Source organism: Ranitomeya variabilis, chromosome 1, assembly GCF_051348905.1.
Source record: "Ranitomeya variabilis isolate aRanVar5 chromosome 1, aRanVar5.hap1, whole genome shotgun sequence".
NCBI classification, from domain to species: Eukaryota; Metazoa; Chordata; class Amphibia; order Anura; family Dendrobatidae; genus Ranitomeya; species Ranitomeya variabilis.
Window position 1 is genome coordinate 436125662 of NC_135232.1, and position 16183 is coordinate 436141844.

The following is a 16183-nucleotide window of genomic DNA, read 5'->3' on the forward strand; positions in this document are numbered from 1 at the left end:
CTGTAAGTGACAACAAAATTGAACCACGTGAAAAACAATGCCCAGCGAGCCTGCCTGGGGGACAGACGCTTGGCTGACTGTTATGATCCTTAGTGGTTGAGGATCACGAATTACTCCAGCTAAGTAACAAACATAGGACAAGCTCTAGGGAGGTGGCGAACTGGACTGACCGCAAATCTGAACCTATCCAAACACACTAGAAGTAGCCGGTGAACGTGCCTAAAAAATTCCTAGACGTCTCGAGCCAGCCTGAGGAACTAACTACCCCTGGAGAGAAAGAAAGACCTCTCTTGCCTCCAGAGAAATAATCCCCAAAGATATAGAAGCCCCCAACAAATATTAACGGTGAGGTAAGAGGAAGGCACATACACAGGGGTGAAAACAGATTCAGCAAATGAGGCCCACTAATACTAGATAGCAGAAAATAGTAAAGGGGTCTGTGCGGTCAGTAAAAAACCCTTAAAAATATCCACACTGAGATTCAAGAACCCCCGCACCAACTAACGGTGTGGGGGGAGAAACTCAGTCCCCTAGAGCAACCAGCAAGCGAGGAGATCACATCCTAGCAAGCTGGACAAGAAACATGATGAATGCTGATAATCAAAAAATGAACGGACAAAAACTTAGCTTGTCTTGGAGAGGCTGGGAGCAAGGTAATCACAAGGAATCTGAAGAGCACTGAATACATTGATAGCAGGCAAGGAACTGAGTATCCAGGTGGGCTAAATAGGAAACCAACCAAGGATAACGAACCAGCTGATGAAGCAACCTGCAGAAAGACAACACTACCCAGTACCGCTTGTGACCACTAGAGGGAGCCCAAAAATAGAGTTCACAACAGCTGACTCCAAATACAGCAGATTCTTATGATCGGTAATAACAGTAACCTGATGTACCGACCCCTCCAAGAAGTGTCACCATTCCTCAAAGGCCAACTTGATTGCCAACAACTCCCTGTTGCCGATATCGTAGTTACGTTCAGCGGATGACAGTTTCTTGGAGAAATAGGTGCACGGACGCAAACCACTCAAAGATGAGCCTTGAGATAGTACCGCCCCCACACCAACCTCAGACGCATCGACTTCCACAACAAAGGGTTTTGATACATCTGGCTGCACAAGAATGGGGGCTGAAACAAAACTGTTCTTAAGAAATTCAAATGCGCGCACAGCAGCCTCAGGCCAAACGGAGAAATTGGTACCCTTTTTAGTCAGGTCAGTTAGCGGTTTAGCAATGAAGGAAAAATCCTTGATAAATTTCCTATAGTAGTTAGAAAACCCAAGGAAATACTGAAGTGCTTTCAGGTTATCAGGACGTTTTTTAATGCAGCACCACTTGCACCTTAGCGGCGGCCATTTTAAAACCAGAAGCAGACACAATATAACCCAAGATAGGCAACTCTTGAACAGAAAATACACATTTCTCAAATTTAGCATACAGCTGATTCTCTCTGAGAAGCTGTAACACCTGCCTGACATGATTTAAATGAGCATCACGGTCGCAAGAATATATGAGGATGTCATCTAGGTACACGATAACGAATTTCCCCAAAACATGCGAGAACTCATCATTGATGAAATGTTGGAATACTGCAGGTGCGTTAGTCAACCCAAAAGGCATCACCAAATTTTCAAAATGACCCTCAGAGGTATTAAAAGCCGTCTTCCACTTATCACCTTGACGGACTCTTATGAGGTTGTACGCCCCCCTGAGGTCAAGCTTGGTAAACCACTTAGCACCCGCCACCTGGTAGAACAAATCTGGTATCAGTGGCATCGGGTATGGATCACGAACCGTAATCTGGTTCAACTCCCTGAAATCCAAACACGGGCGTAATCCGCCATCTTTCTTCTTCACGAAGAAGAACCCTGCTGCCACCGGCGAGGATGACGGCCTGATGTGCCATTTGCTCAAGCTTTCAGCAATATAATCTTTTAACGCTTGTCTCTCCGGACCGGAGATGTTAAACATCCTTGCTTTAGGCAACTTGGCCTCTGGTTTAAACCTGATAGAACAGTCATAGGGACGATGTGGCGGCAACTCTGAACAACCCTTTTCAGAGAACACATCCACAAAATCCAGAAGTGACTCCGGAACGCTTGAAGTCACCGCAGCCACACATGTGGCTAGGCAATTCTCCTGGCAGAACTCGCTCCACTGAATTATGTCCTGAGTTTTCCAATCAATTACCGGGTTGTAATAAAACAAACCCAAGAAGAAAAATAACCATTTAAAGTTCACCCGCATTGCTCACAACCTCAGTGGGGAGCATAAAAACAGGGGGGAACACAATTAATTGAAAAAAGGACACTCCTACTGCATAAAGAACCAGAAAGAATTGGAGTACATGTCCAGAAAAATATACCAAATTTTATTAAATTACACAGATAACAAAGCAAACATATCACAAAACTTAAAGACATAAGTATATAATTTCAAATGAGGTGGGTAGCACAGACCAAACAACCGGTGCTGTGCATTACCAACGCCATATATATACAAAAAATCACATGCATAATGCAAAATATATAAAAGGGCACAGAGTCAAAGGGAAATATGTTGGGTCGTATAGAAAAAACACCGTGCAGCCCTGTACACAGGCTAGCACCCAAATAGCTGTATATTCAAACCCATCCCCATCCTCTTACCACAGTATTGGCGTCAGACCTGGACATCACCGTTGCCCCAACGTGTTTTTTCTATACGACCCAACATATTTCCCTTTGACTCTGTGCCCTTTTTTATATTTTGCATTATGCATGTGATTTTTTGTATATATATGGCGTTGGTAATGGACAGCACCGGTTGTTTGGTCTGTGCTACCCACCTCATTTGAATTTATATACTTATGTCTTTAAGTTTTGTGATATGTTTGCTTTGTTATCTGTGTAATTTAATAAAATTTGGTATATTTTTCTGGACATGTACTCCAATTCTTTCTGGTTCTTCAATTACCGGGTTGTGCATGGACAACCAAGGAAAACCCAAAACCACCTGAGCAGGAAGATTCCTGAGCACCTTACATGTAACCCGCTCGGAATGTAGAACCCCAATGTGGAGTTTCACCTCAGCCACAAATTCAGTAATCTCCCCCTGAGAGAGAGGAGCAGCATTGATGGTGACCACACGGATAGGATGAGACAGTTTTTCAATCCTAAAACCTGCTGTGCGAGGAAACTCTTCATCAATGAGATTTGTGGCTGAACCACTATCCACAAAAACAGTAATTGGCAGCTCACTGCCAGCAATAAAAACCTTAGCAGGGAGCATGCATTGAGAAACCACCATGGAGGATATACATAAGCTCAGATTGGTCTCCTCCACACCCTCTGAGCTTAGAAGTTTTCCGCCGTTGCGTTTTTCTTAGACAGCAGAGGACAGATGTTAATAAAATGACCAGTTTTACCACAGTAAAAACAGGCTCCCTGCTTCCTGAGCTCAGGGGCTCGATTCTTAACATGTGATACCCCTGCGATTTGCATAGGTTCTGTGGGCTCACCTGCAGCAACCTCACGTGAACCTAAACCCTCTCCCATAGGTGGTGTCTCATGCTCCCCTGACGCAAACGGCGATCAATGCGGACAACCAGACTCATAGCGGAATCTAGAGAAGCAGGAGTCTCGTACATTAGAAGGGCTTTTTTAACCCTTCCAGAAACCCCGTGAATAAACTGACTCCGCAAAGCTGGATCATTCCATTGTGTATCGATCGCCCAGCGACGAAATTCAGAACAGTAATCCTCTGCAACTCGCTCCCCCTGGCGAATAGTGCGTATCTTAGATTCTGCTAGAGCCATTCTGTCAGGTTCATCGTAGATTTTCCCAAGAGAAGAAAAAAAACTCTGCACAGAGTCAAATGCAGCAGAATCAGATGGCAAAGAAAATGCCCATGCTTGGGGATCCCCGCTTAACAATGACAACACCAGGCCCACACGCTGAGCCTCATTACCCGAGGAGATCGGGCGCATACGGAAATATAGTTTGCAAGCTTCACGAAAAGAAACAAATTTACTGCGTTCCCAGCAAATTTTTCAGGCAAAGGGAATTTAGGCTCAGCAACTCTTCCTGTCACTCCAGCTTGCACATTAGATACTGCTAGACCCTGTTGCTGAACTGCCCCCCTCAACTCAGTGACCTGTAGGGACAGCGCCTCCAACTGGCAGGTTATGGAAGTCATGGGATCCATGACAAGAGAGAAAAAAAAAAAAAAAGAAACCCTTTTTTTTTTTTTTTTGTTGGGCCGATTATAATGTCACGGGGAGACTAGGTGAGCGAGAGCTAATATCCCGGGCCCCTGCAATTTCCCTCAGACTAGGGAAATCCTGACTGACCCTCTACCTGGAGTTTACACTGATGGTGTGCATGTCCAGGCCTCGACCCTCGCCCTGTCTCCTGTTTCAACCCTAGGCTGAAACCAACCGCCCACTACCCAGTGAAGAGGTAATACACCAATACCCACAGTTAGCACAGACAAGGATAAAGGAAAATATACACCATGCCGCAGTCACTCAGGAATACACTATAAATGTGCAGGGCAAAATAAATACAAATATAGGAAGGAGTAAATAAGACTGAGGAAAACACACCACCAGCAACGAATCTCCAACAACCAGCTCTCCACTCCGGACCGAGATAACAACGCACAAGAAAGAAGCTATAATCGGCGACGCCCAATGATCAGGAGAACTATTTAAAGGCAATGAGCATGGCCCAGCTTCCAATCCGAGGATCAGGTAAATTAACCCCGGAACAGCTAGATAAAATCTAGCCGACGCCAATGAGCAAATAGTGGTCAAAAGTGGAATTACCGCTGTCTGTCGAACGACCTGGTCTGAACAGCGTCCGACATGACAATATCAATCTGTTAACTAACATGGGTTAAGACCTCTGTATCAATGCAAATCAATGACCTGAGGGGTGTGAACGGTGGAAGTGACCACGCAGCTTCCATGCTTTCTGCAGCAGCGCATCTAGGCTTGGCAGTGGCGGAGAAATTGCTGTACCACCAGATTGAGGATGTGAGCCATGCAAGGCACGTGTGTGAGTTTGCCCCAGTGTAGGGCCACCACTGGTTTGCACTATTATCGCACACGGCCTTCCCTGGCTCCAGGTTCAGTGGAAACAGCCATTGTTTTAACTCAGCCTGGATAGCTATCCACAACTCTTGCGCTGTGTGACTACGATCTCCATGGCATGTTAATTTTAGCACTGGCTGATTGTGGTGAGTAGTGATGAGCGAACACTAAAATGTTCGGGTGCTCGTTGTTCGAGTCGAACATCTCCCGATGTTCGAGTGTTCGTTTCGAATAACGAACCCCATTGTAGTCAATGGGAGACTCGAACATTTTTCAGCGGGACCAAAGCTCTGCACAGGGAAGGTCGCCTAAAAACCTGGGAAGCTCAGAAAATGATGGAAACAACACTGGAATGGACAGGAAACAGCAGGGGCAGCATGCATAGTTGCCTCTGAGGCTGCCCAAATGCACCATTACGCCAAATTATGGCCAACAGCTTTGTGGTGACAGAGTGACCCACTTTGATGAGGTAGCAGGTGAAACACACCGAAATTGAGCCTGACACAGCATGGCAGCTATGGGCACGGCATGCGGAGGCAGCATCAGGCCGGAGAGCGGCACAGTGACGGACCCTTGAGGAGGCGGCAGCAGCATCATTCCTTACACATTGAGGCCACAGAGTGGCACAATTACATAGTTTGGAGGTAGCAAAGACCCAGCATGTGGAGGCGTCAGCACGGAGAGTGGCACGGTGACGGACCCTTGAGGAGGCGGCAGCAGCATCATTCCTTAATCCTTACACATTGAGGCCACAGAGTGGCACAATTACATAGTTTGGAGGTAGCGAAGACCCAGCATGTGGAGGCGTCAGCACGGAGAGTGGCACGGTGACGGACCCTTGAGGAGGCGGCAGCAGCATCATTCCTTTCACATTGAGGCCACAGAGTGGCACATTTACATAGTTTGGAGGTAGCGAAGACCCAGCATGTGGAGGCGTCAGCACGGAGAGTGGCACGGTGACGGACCCTTGAGGAGGCGGCAGCAGCATCATTCCTTACACATTGAGGCCACAGAGTGGCACAATTACATAGTTTGGAGGTAGCGAAGACCCAGCATGTGGAGGCGTCAGCAGCGTCAGCACGGAGAGTGGCACGGTGACATGACAGACTTCAGTTTGAGCTGCTTTAACACGGTGGCGAGTGGAAATCTGTAGAAATCCATGCTTTATTCATCTTGATAAGCGTCAGCCTGTCAGCGCTGTCAGTTGACAGGCGTGTACGCTTATCGGTGATGATGCCACCAGCTGCACTGAAGACCCGCTCTGACAACACGCTAGCGGCAGGGCAAGCCAGCACCTCCAAGGCGTACAGTGCCAGTTCTGGCCACGTGTCCAGCTTTGAAACCCAGTAGTTGTATGGAGCAGAGTGATCATGCAGGACGTTGGTATGGTCACCTAGGTAGTCCTTCACCATCTTTCTGTAAATCTCGCCTCTACTCTGTCTAGACTGTGGATTGGTGGCATACTCTTGCATGGGTGACATAAAACTGGCAAAGGCCTTGGAGATTGATCCTCTGCCAGCGCTTGACAAGCTGCCTGCTCCCCTCCTCTCCCTCGCTTGTTGGCCCTCAGAACCACGTCCTCTGCCGCTAGCGGTGTCAGATGGGAAGGCTATTTTCAGCTTGTGCACCAGGGCCAGTTGGTATTGATGCAGTCTCATACTCCTTTCCTCTATAGGAATTAGAGTGGAAAAGTTGTGCTTGTACCGGGGGTCCAAGAGGGTGAACACCCAGTAATCGCTGGTGGAAAATATTTTTCTCACGCGAGGGTCACGGGAAAGGCAGCCTAACATGAAGTCAGCCATGTGCGCCAGAGTCCCAACACGTAAGAATTCCCCCTCCGCAACAGGCCGACTCTCCATTTCCTCCTCCTCCTCCTCCTCCAACTCCTCCTCCTCAGCCCAAACACGCTGAACTGAGAAGAGGGAATGGGTACCGTCTTCAGTCTCGCCCACAGTCTCCTCCTCTTCATCCTCATCTTCCTCCTCCCCCTCCTCAGTTACACTCTGAGAAACAGACTGGCTGGTGTTCTGGCTCTCAGTCAACTCTTCTTCCCCCATCTCCTGTGACAATCGATGCGCCTCAGACTTCATGCTGAGCAATGATTTTTTCAGCAGACAAAGCAGCGGGATGGTGACGCTGATTATGGCGTCATCCCCGCTGACCATCAGTGTTGACTCGTCAAAGTGGCTTAACACCTTACATATATCAGACATCCACGTCCACTCCTCATTGTAGATTTGAGGAAGCTGACTAACTTGACTACCGGTTCTGGTGGAAGTGGTCATCTGACAGTCTACAATGGCTCTGCGCTGCTGGTAAACCCTGTTTAACATGTGTAGGGTGGAATTCCATCTCGTTGGCACGTCGCACAACAGTCGGTGAGCTGGCAGTTGTAAGCGCCGTTGCACTGCCCTCAGGGTGGCAGCATCAGTGGTGGATTTGCGGAAATGGGCACAGATGCGTCTCACCTTGGTGAGCAAATCTGACAGATTGGGGTAGGTCTTGAGGAACCGCTGAACCACCAGATTGAACACGTGGGCAAGGCATGGAACGTGTGTGAGTCTGCCCAGTTGCAGAGCCGCCACCAGATTACGCCCGTTGTCACACACGACCATGCCTGCTTTCAGGTTCAGCGGCGCCAGCCAAAGATCCATCTGAGCCGTCATGCCCTGTAACAGCTCCTGGGCAGTGTGCCTCTTGTCACCTAAGCTCAGCAGTTTTAGCACCGCCTGCTGGCGCTTGCCCACTGCGGTCCTGCTGCGACTGCAGCTGCCGACTGAAGGTGGCGTGTCCACGGATGGAAATTTACAAGTGGTGTTTGTGGAGGAGGAGGAGGAGGAGGAGGAGGGGGGAGAAGTATAGTAATCCTGGGAAACAGTCACCGAGGTAGGCCCCGCAATCCTGGGTGTGGGCAACACATGAGCTGACCCCGGTTCAGACTCTGTCCCAGCCTCAACCAAATTAATCCAATGTGCCGTCAGGGAGATATAGTGTCCCTGCCCCCCAGCACTGGTCCACGTGTCCGTGGTTAAGTGGACCTTTTCTGTAACCGCGTTGGTCAGGGCACGGTTGATGTTCTGAGACACGTGCTGGTGTAGTGCTGGGACGGCACATCGAGAAAAATAGTGGCGGCTTGGGACGGAGTAGCGAGGGGCAGCCACCGCCATCAGGTTGCGGAATGCCTCCGTCTCCACCAGCCTGTAGGGCAGCATCTCCAAACTCAGGAGTTTGGAGACGTGGACATTTAAGGCCTGTGCATGTGGGTGGGTGGAGGCATATTTGCGCTTGCGCTCAAATGTTTCATGCAAAGACAGCTGAACACTGCGCTGGGACACATTGGTGGATTGTGGGGGGGATGGTGAAGGTGCAGGGGTGGTTGCATGGCGGGAGTCGCTGGTGCCGGGCTCCTGGGCTGGGGAGTTACTGGCAGAGCCAGCATGTGACACAGGGGAAGGAGCAGCGGTGCGACCAGAAGGAGGTGAACGGCCTTGATTCCAATGAGTTGGGTGTTTAGCACTCATATGCCTGCGCATGCTGGTAGTGCTTAGGTTGCTAGTGGTGGCTCCCCTACTGAGCTTGGTGTGGCACAGGTTGCACAACACAGTCCGTCGGTCCTCCTCACTTTCTTTAAAGAAGCTCCAGACTTTAGAACACCGAGGCCTCGACCAAACTGGTTCACTTGTTGAACCTCTGTCTGATGAAATTACTCTGGCCCTGCCTCTCCCTCTGGTCGCACGTCTACCTCTTGCAACGTTTTCTGATGTTACACTTGCCTCCCCCTCCGAAGCACTCTCTTGACTAGGCCTAGCAACCCAGCTGGGGTCAGTCACCTCATCATCCACCGGCTCCTCCTCCTCCCATTCATCAGCCTGCTCCCCCCTGGGAATTACTGCACTGACAAGCACCTCACTGTCTGACACCCGTGTCTCATCCTCAGACACCTCTCCACAGACTATTTGTAAATCCCCACTTTCATGACCCACAGACTGGGAAAGCTCTCTATTTTGGGCATCGGGACAGACCCACTGGTCAGGTTGCTGCTCAGCAGTGCTTTGTGAATCTAGGAAGGGTCGGGAAAACAGTTCCTGGGAGTATGCAGGATTTGAATCACTAATTTCCAAGGAGGGGCCAGGCTGGGCGGGAGGAGGTTGAGCTGAAAGATCCTGAGGTCCACTCCCTTGGCTAGCGTTGGTGGACTGCGTGGAAGACTGGGCGGTGGATAAACTACTGGATGCATTATCCGCTATCCAGTTGATCACCTGTTCGCACTGCTGGGGATCCAATAGGGGTGTGCCACGTGACACTGTAAATTGGGACAGGAAGCTAGAAAAGGGTACTCTGCGGCGTTCCAGTGCTCCATCAGAAGCAGGTACTGTGTCACCCTGCCCAGGACTACGGCCTCTGCCTGCAACCTCACGCCTAGTCACTAAATACAGAGCGTATTTTTGAACCACAAAACTTGGGTACCAGTAACAGATATAAAACTGTGTTTATATTTGTGGTATTTCTTCACATCAAATACCCTTTATTTCTTTAACTATTAGATATGGCGTGCACAAATCTGGCAACAGGCCTAGTCACTAAATACAGAGCGTATTTTTGAACCACAAAACTTGGGTACCAGTAACAGATATAAAACTGTGTTTATATTTGTGGTATTTCTTCACATCAAATACCCTTTATTTCTTTAACTATTAGATATGGCGTGCACAAATCTGGCAACAGGCCTAGTCACTAAATACAGAGCGTATTTTTGAACCACAAAACTTGGGTACCAGTAACAGATATAAAACTGTGTTTATATTTGTGGTATTTCTTCACATCAAATACCCTTTATTTCTTTAACTATTAGATATGGCGTGCTATAAAAATGCAATTTTTATCTAATGCGGTTTTTTGGACACACAAAACCTTGGATTAGAATGTAGGGTATTCTACTCTATATATATATACTATATATGTGGCAGAATTGCGTATTCTGTACACTGCGCTTATGTGTACGCTAAACAAATATTTTTGGGCCAGGTGTGGTATATCTGTATCACTCAAAAATGCATTTTTATATCTTATGCGGTTTTATTTTTAGGCCGCAAATATTTCCTTTTTTAATTTATTAATTATTGTTATTAATTAATATTATTATTATTAAATGAGGTGACAGCGTGTGCTGTACCACTCTACGGAGTCTGAGGCACTACAAGTCCCAGACAGCAGCACAAATGAGGTTACAGCGTGTGCTGGAGTCTGAGGCACTACAAGTCCCAGACAGCAGCACAAATGAGGTTACAGCGTGTGCTGGAGTCTGAGGCACTACAAGTCCCAGACAGCAGCACAAATGAGGTTACAGACAGTGTGTGCTGGAGGCTAAATGGAGTCTGAGGAACATCCAGCAGCCGATATTCTAATAGTGCGGCGTTCGCCCAAAATGGCGGACGCCGCACTATAAAGCCCAGCCTAATGCACACACGATCCCTGCCTAATGCCTAATGCCTATAAAGATTGACTTGGAGACTGAGATTGAGACTTGGCACTGAGACAGTGAGTGCGCAGCTAAGATGGCGGCCGCTGCACTCCTGGTCCCAGCTGCCACACAGCTAGCCAGCAAATACAAGAGAGGACTAGTAGTAGTAAACGTAGATTAGCCCTGACAAGGGCTGTTGATTTCTGCACCCTGCCTGCCTGATTAATTCTGGTCTTTGTCCCTGCTCTAGTCCCTATCAATTCCCAGTCCCCCCAGCACGTCTGTCCCTATGCTCTTTCACACTGCAAATGGCTGAAAGCGCCGAACATAATGAAAGCAGTCTATTGGCTGGTCAGGTCACCTGATCTGGCCAGCCACTCACTGCTCTCGTCTTGTACATGTCCCTACGTCATGCTAGTAGCTTAGAAGGCTCACCTAACATGATTGGCTCCTTGAAAAACCGCCAAAAATGAGAAAAACAAAAACGAGATTTCACTCGAGTACCGCGAGATGTTCGGCCGAATACCGAACACCTTCGAACGCCCTAATGTCCGATCGAACACCAGGTTCGAGTGAACACGTTCGCTCATCACTAGTGGTGAGCCATGGCTGCGCAGTTCGGAGGTGGAGGACGAGCAGGAGAAGCCAATTGATGCAGCACTTGCTATCCACTGAAACACATGTGGCCCTTTGTGACCCTCAACTGCAAGGCATACTACAGTGTGGCTGCAAATGAAAGGGAGTATAGTACCCCATCCAGTAACAGATGTTGTCAGTCATCTTTGGATAGGATGAGACGAAGTTTGTTCAGTTGAGCTTTCATTAACATTAACACCTAACCACATGCACGTAGAAAACCAATCCTAGTCCCCCTTCCACCACAACCATGCTTTTTCCCACTCATGTTGTATGAACCCTTTCCCTCTTGGAACCTTCTGTTTCACAACCTCATTTATTTTCTCAGTGTACCTGAATAAAACTGTTATACCTAATGATTTTTACTTGGAAATCTGACCTTCTGATTTCTCACTGAAACATATTTTTATCGCAAACTATATGGATTAGCATATTTGGCCTCCTGGCTGCAGCCCAATGTTAGGCCTAACAATTTTTAAGTGGAAATCTGGCCTTCTGATTTCTCACTGAAACACAGTTTTATCACAAAAGATTTGGATTAGCAAATGGGGCCTTTTGAGACTGCAACACAGTTTTAGCACAATCTAATTAGATGCTAGAAGATCGATCTCACACAGGACAGGATCCTATCTAGCTAACTGACAAGTTCACTTTCAGCAGCAGCACTAGCATGAGCGACCTCTCTGCACTGTGATACTGAGAAAATGGTGCCAGGAAAACAAGATGTCCGCTTTTATATGGACAGGTACATATGACTTCTGAAGTCAGTCACAAAAGATCTTATGCCATGATGCTGTGAATGGTTTCTGTGCCCTGAATGTGCACACCTTATGTTATTAAAGAAAAAAAATACATTCTGCAGATCCTCTGACCTAGACACACCCTGTCCCCTCATCAAACATGTCCTCTCGTCCTCCCCGCTCATCATACAGCACCACTATCCTAGTCCAAGTAATAAAAAAAGCATTAGTGGAAACGCAATGATTTACCGAACTGTGACCGAATTTAGCCTACTAAAATGCTCATGATAGAGAACAAGAAATTCGAATGTGCTATGTTCGTGCTGCATTTGAAATTAGCGAATGTTCATTTCTAGTCTTGACATCTATTATTATTGATTACTTTATACTATTCTCTGCTAACTTTCCTGTTTTGGCATCTCCCTCGTTTCTATTGCTCATTATAGGGGTTCTTGCTGGCGACTGTATTATCAGTCCGAGTGTGATCCAACAAAACATCAGATTGCACTTGGACCAGTTATTCTATGGGGCTGTGCATATATCTGATACTTTCCTTGGTCACTTTTTGGCCGAGGAAAAAATCACAGCATTTTCAATTTGCATCCGGACTGCACAAAATCTGAAAATTTGAGTACAGTCAGATTTTCACGGACTGACAAAATGGAGAAGTTGGAGAATTTTTTTTCTCTATCTTCACCTCTTCTGACAAATTTGGATCACACTATGCTCACACTCTGAACATACTTGGACCAGAGTTTCATTAGAGTGAAATCAACCCAATCAACCCGATTCTCTTGGATTTGAGAAAATACGGTGGTATGAAACTTTTGCTATGCACTTTGTATTTTAACATTTTTGATGCACTCTGTTTAGGCCAGGTACATCCATGCTCTGTGTGATTTCCAATTTTTCTCACCTTTTGGTACATGCGTCTAATGTCTTGTTTTAATGTCTATCGATAAAGGACTTTTTTTTAATATGTAGCTACTTAATCTATATCCATGCCACTTTGTAGTGTTTAGAGATCACAATGGTAGATCTCACCAGCAATTTGTGTGTTTAAATAGTGAAAAAACATTAGGATCAGCAGAAATTGAGAATATCTTTATTATATTTGGACAGTTTCTTTTGGGCTAACATTTATTTTGCAATGAGGGTTTTTTAAAACCCTGGAATGCGTGCCTTCACAAATCTACACATTTACATAACGGGGGCCTTTTAGTTCATCGTGCAAGTCATATGGAGTCACCCTCAAAAGAGGGAATTGTTACATATTAATTATCGATTATTGATTTATTCTTGTTCTCAATTCTGTACCGAGCACATTGCCTTTCGCTGAGATTAGAAATATATATTTAGCTCAGGATAGTTAACACCATAGAGAGAGAACATGTGCTCTGTGGGACATACAGTATATACCATGACCCATGGGAAGGAGGGGCACTCTTAGTTCTCTCTCTACATTGTCTTGGGACACTTCGCTGACACTCCACACAGACATCATCAGATGTACAGAAGGTATGTGGATTAGCCACGTGCTTCTTGTTGGACTTCTACCATGCTTTTGACAGAGACAGATGCCATCTACCATTCAGGATCACAGGAAAGATGGGGACCAAACTTTGATATATACAAATGGACAATCTCTTTATAACTATTTCACCTGTTTTACGTTTTGCTGCAATGATCCTTTTTGGTGGACAATCCAATAAGCCACTACATTTGCTATGAGAAATATCATGACATTTTCTTTAGAGTATCGCATCTAGTAATAAATAAAAGTAAATAAGTATAAGTTAAATAAGTATTTTCAACAATCGCGCAGGCACTAAGTTCCCTGCAAGCTTCCATCAGGACAACGCGATATAATTGAGTGGTCCTGATGGTCTCTATGGAGACCCCCAGCCCCAAGATGGCCGTGGGGTCCTTCCCAGTCCTGTAAGCAATGTAGATCCTACGGTGCAGAGTATCAGATCAGTGATCTGACACTATACAGTGATGTCCCATCCTGGGACAATGTAAAAAACTAAAAAAAAATACGTTAAAAAGTGTAAAAATATTTTTTTAAAAATCTCTAAATAAATAAAAAAAGATATAAATATTTTTACAATAAATACATTTATTTATGTAAGTAAAAAAAATAAAAGTGCACATATTTGGTATTGCCACATCAAGAACTACATGATCTGTACTACTAGTTAACCCCTCCAGTGAACACCATAAAAAAGCGAGGCAAAAAACAATGTATTATCATCGTAATGCTGAAAAAAAAGAGCAATAAAATGCGCTTAAAAAAAAATTGTAAATAAAAGTGATGGCACTAAAAACTTCATCTTGTCCCACAAAAAAACAAGCCACCGTACAGCTCCATCAGCAGAAAAATAAAAAATTTATAGCTCTCAGAATAAAGCGATGCAAAAATTATTATTTTTTCTATAAAATACTTTTTATTGTGTTAAAGCACCAAAACATAAAAAAACTATAAATTGGGTATCGCTCTAATCATACTGACCTGAAGAATAAAGCTGCCTTACCAATTTTACCACATGCGGTATAAAATAAAAAACCCTAAAAGCAACTCCTGAATTGCTGTCTTTTGTTCTTTCTGTCTCCCAAAAATCAGATAAGAAAGTGATCAAAAAAGTCATGTGCCCAAAAATGACACCAATAAAAACATCAGCTCATCCTGCATAAAACAAGCCCTTACATGACTCTGTCAGCCGAAATATGGAAAAATTATAGCTCTCAAAATATGGTGATGCAAAAACTTGTTTTTGCAATAAAAAGCATCTTTTAGAGTGTGACAGCAGCCAAACATAAAAACCCAATATAAATGTGATATCGCTGTAATTGCACCGATATGAAAAATAAAGTCGCCTAATCACTTATATTGCACGAGGAACTGCGCAAAACAATAAATAAAACATCACCTGCTGTTGATTTTTTTCATGCTGCCTCACAAAGATTGTAGTAAGGCTTGGCACACATTTATCCTGTGTACTGCGCTGAGCGCTTACACCGGGGTTTCCATGTAAATCTCTGAAATACGTGATTTAGACAGAAACTACGGCAGAAAATTCCCTATATTGAGGTAGATGGAGGCACTGTGGGCACCATAGGACCTGTGATCTGTCAGTGTCTGTCTTTTTTAGGAGTGCATAAAAGTGGCATCGGCCACAGTTGTGTGCACTTCTGAAAAGGACACAGCTGAACAGAGGCCAGACAGAGTCCAGAGTAAGTCTGCTGCCTCATGATAGTGAATGGATCCCTTAGTGGTTTCATCTGTGACGTCACTCAGAGATTTAGATGGAAACCTTAAAGTAAGTGACCAGCGTAAAGCGCCGGATAAATGTGATCCCAAACATTATGTAAAATGTTCCCAATAAAAGCTTCAACTCAATCCACAAAAAAGCAAGTCCATACTCAGATCTGTCATCTGTTATTGAAAAAATAGGGGGCTTCCACGTTACTGGTAGCACAAAGCCTCTGGAAAAGCTAAATAGCTCCTCGCTCTCCCCCAAAAATTCAGCAAATTCTCCGCTCCCAAATCCAAATGCCCACTCCCTTTAGAGCCCCAGTGTGCCTAAACTACATTTAGCACCCACATATTTGGCATTTCTGTAGTGATGAAAGCCCGCCTAATTTACAGGTGGGTGTCTCCAGCAGCATGAGCTGGGCAAAATATACTGGTGACTGCAACGTACTGGTCACAACGTACTGTCACTACAATAGTAGTTTGCAATTTTCACTCAACATATTGGGTGACTGCACACTCAGGAGAAATGGCACAATAAATTTTATAGAGGATTTTCTCCTGTCACCGTTATGAAAAAGTAAAATGTGAAGCTAAAAAAGATTTATCTCAGAAAAATGTGATTTTTTTTATTTTCACGTCTTAATGTTATAAACTTCTGTGCAGCACCTGTGGGTTTAATACACATCTAGATAAGTTCCTTAAGGGGTCTAGTTTCCAAAATGGTGTCACTTGTTGGAGGTTTCCACTGGTTAGGCACATCAGGGGCTCCCCAAGCATGACATGGTGACAGCTAAATATGCCAGCAAAATTTACATTCAAAAAGTGAAATGGCACTCCGACCCTTCCAAGCCCTGCCGTGTGCCCAAACAGTAGATTTCCCCCACATATGAGATGTCGGCATACTCAGGAGAAATTGCACAAATTGTTTGGTCCATCCTCTCCTGTTACCCTTGCAAAACTAAAAAAAATTAGGTCTAAAGGAACATTTTTGTGAAAGAAAAGTAAATGTTTATTTT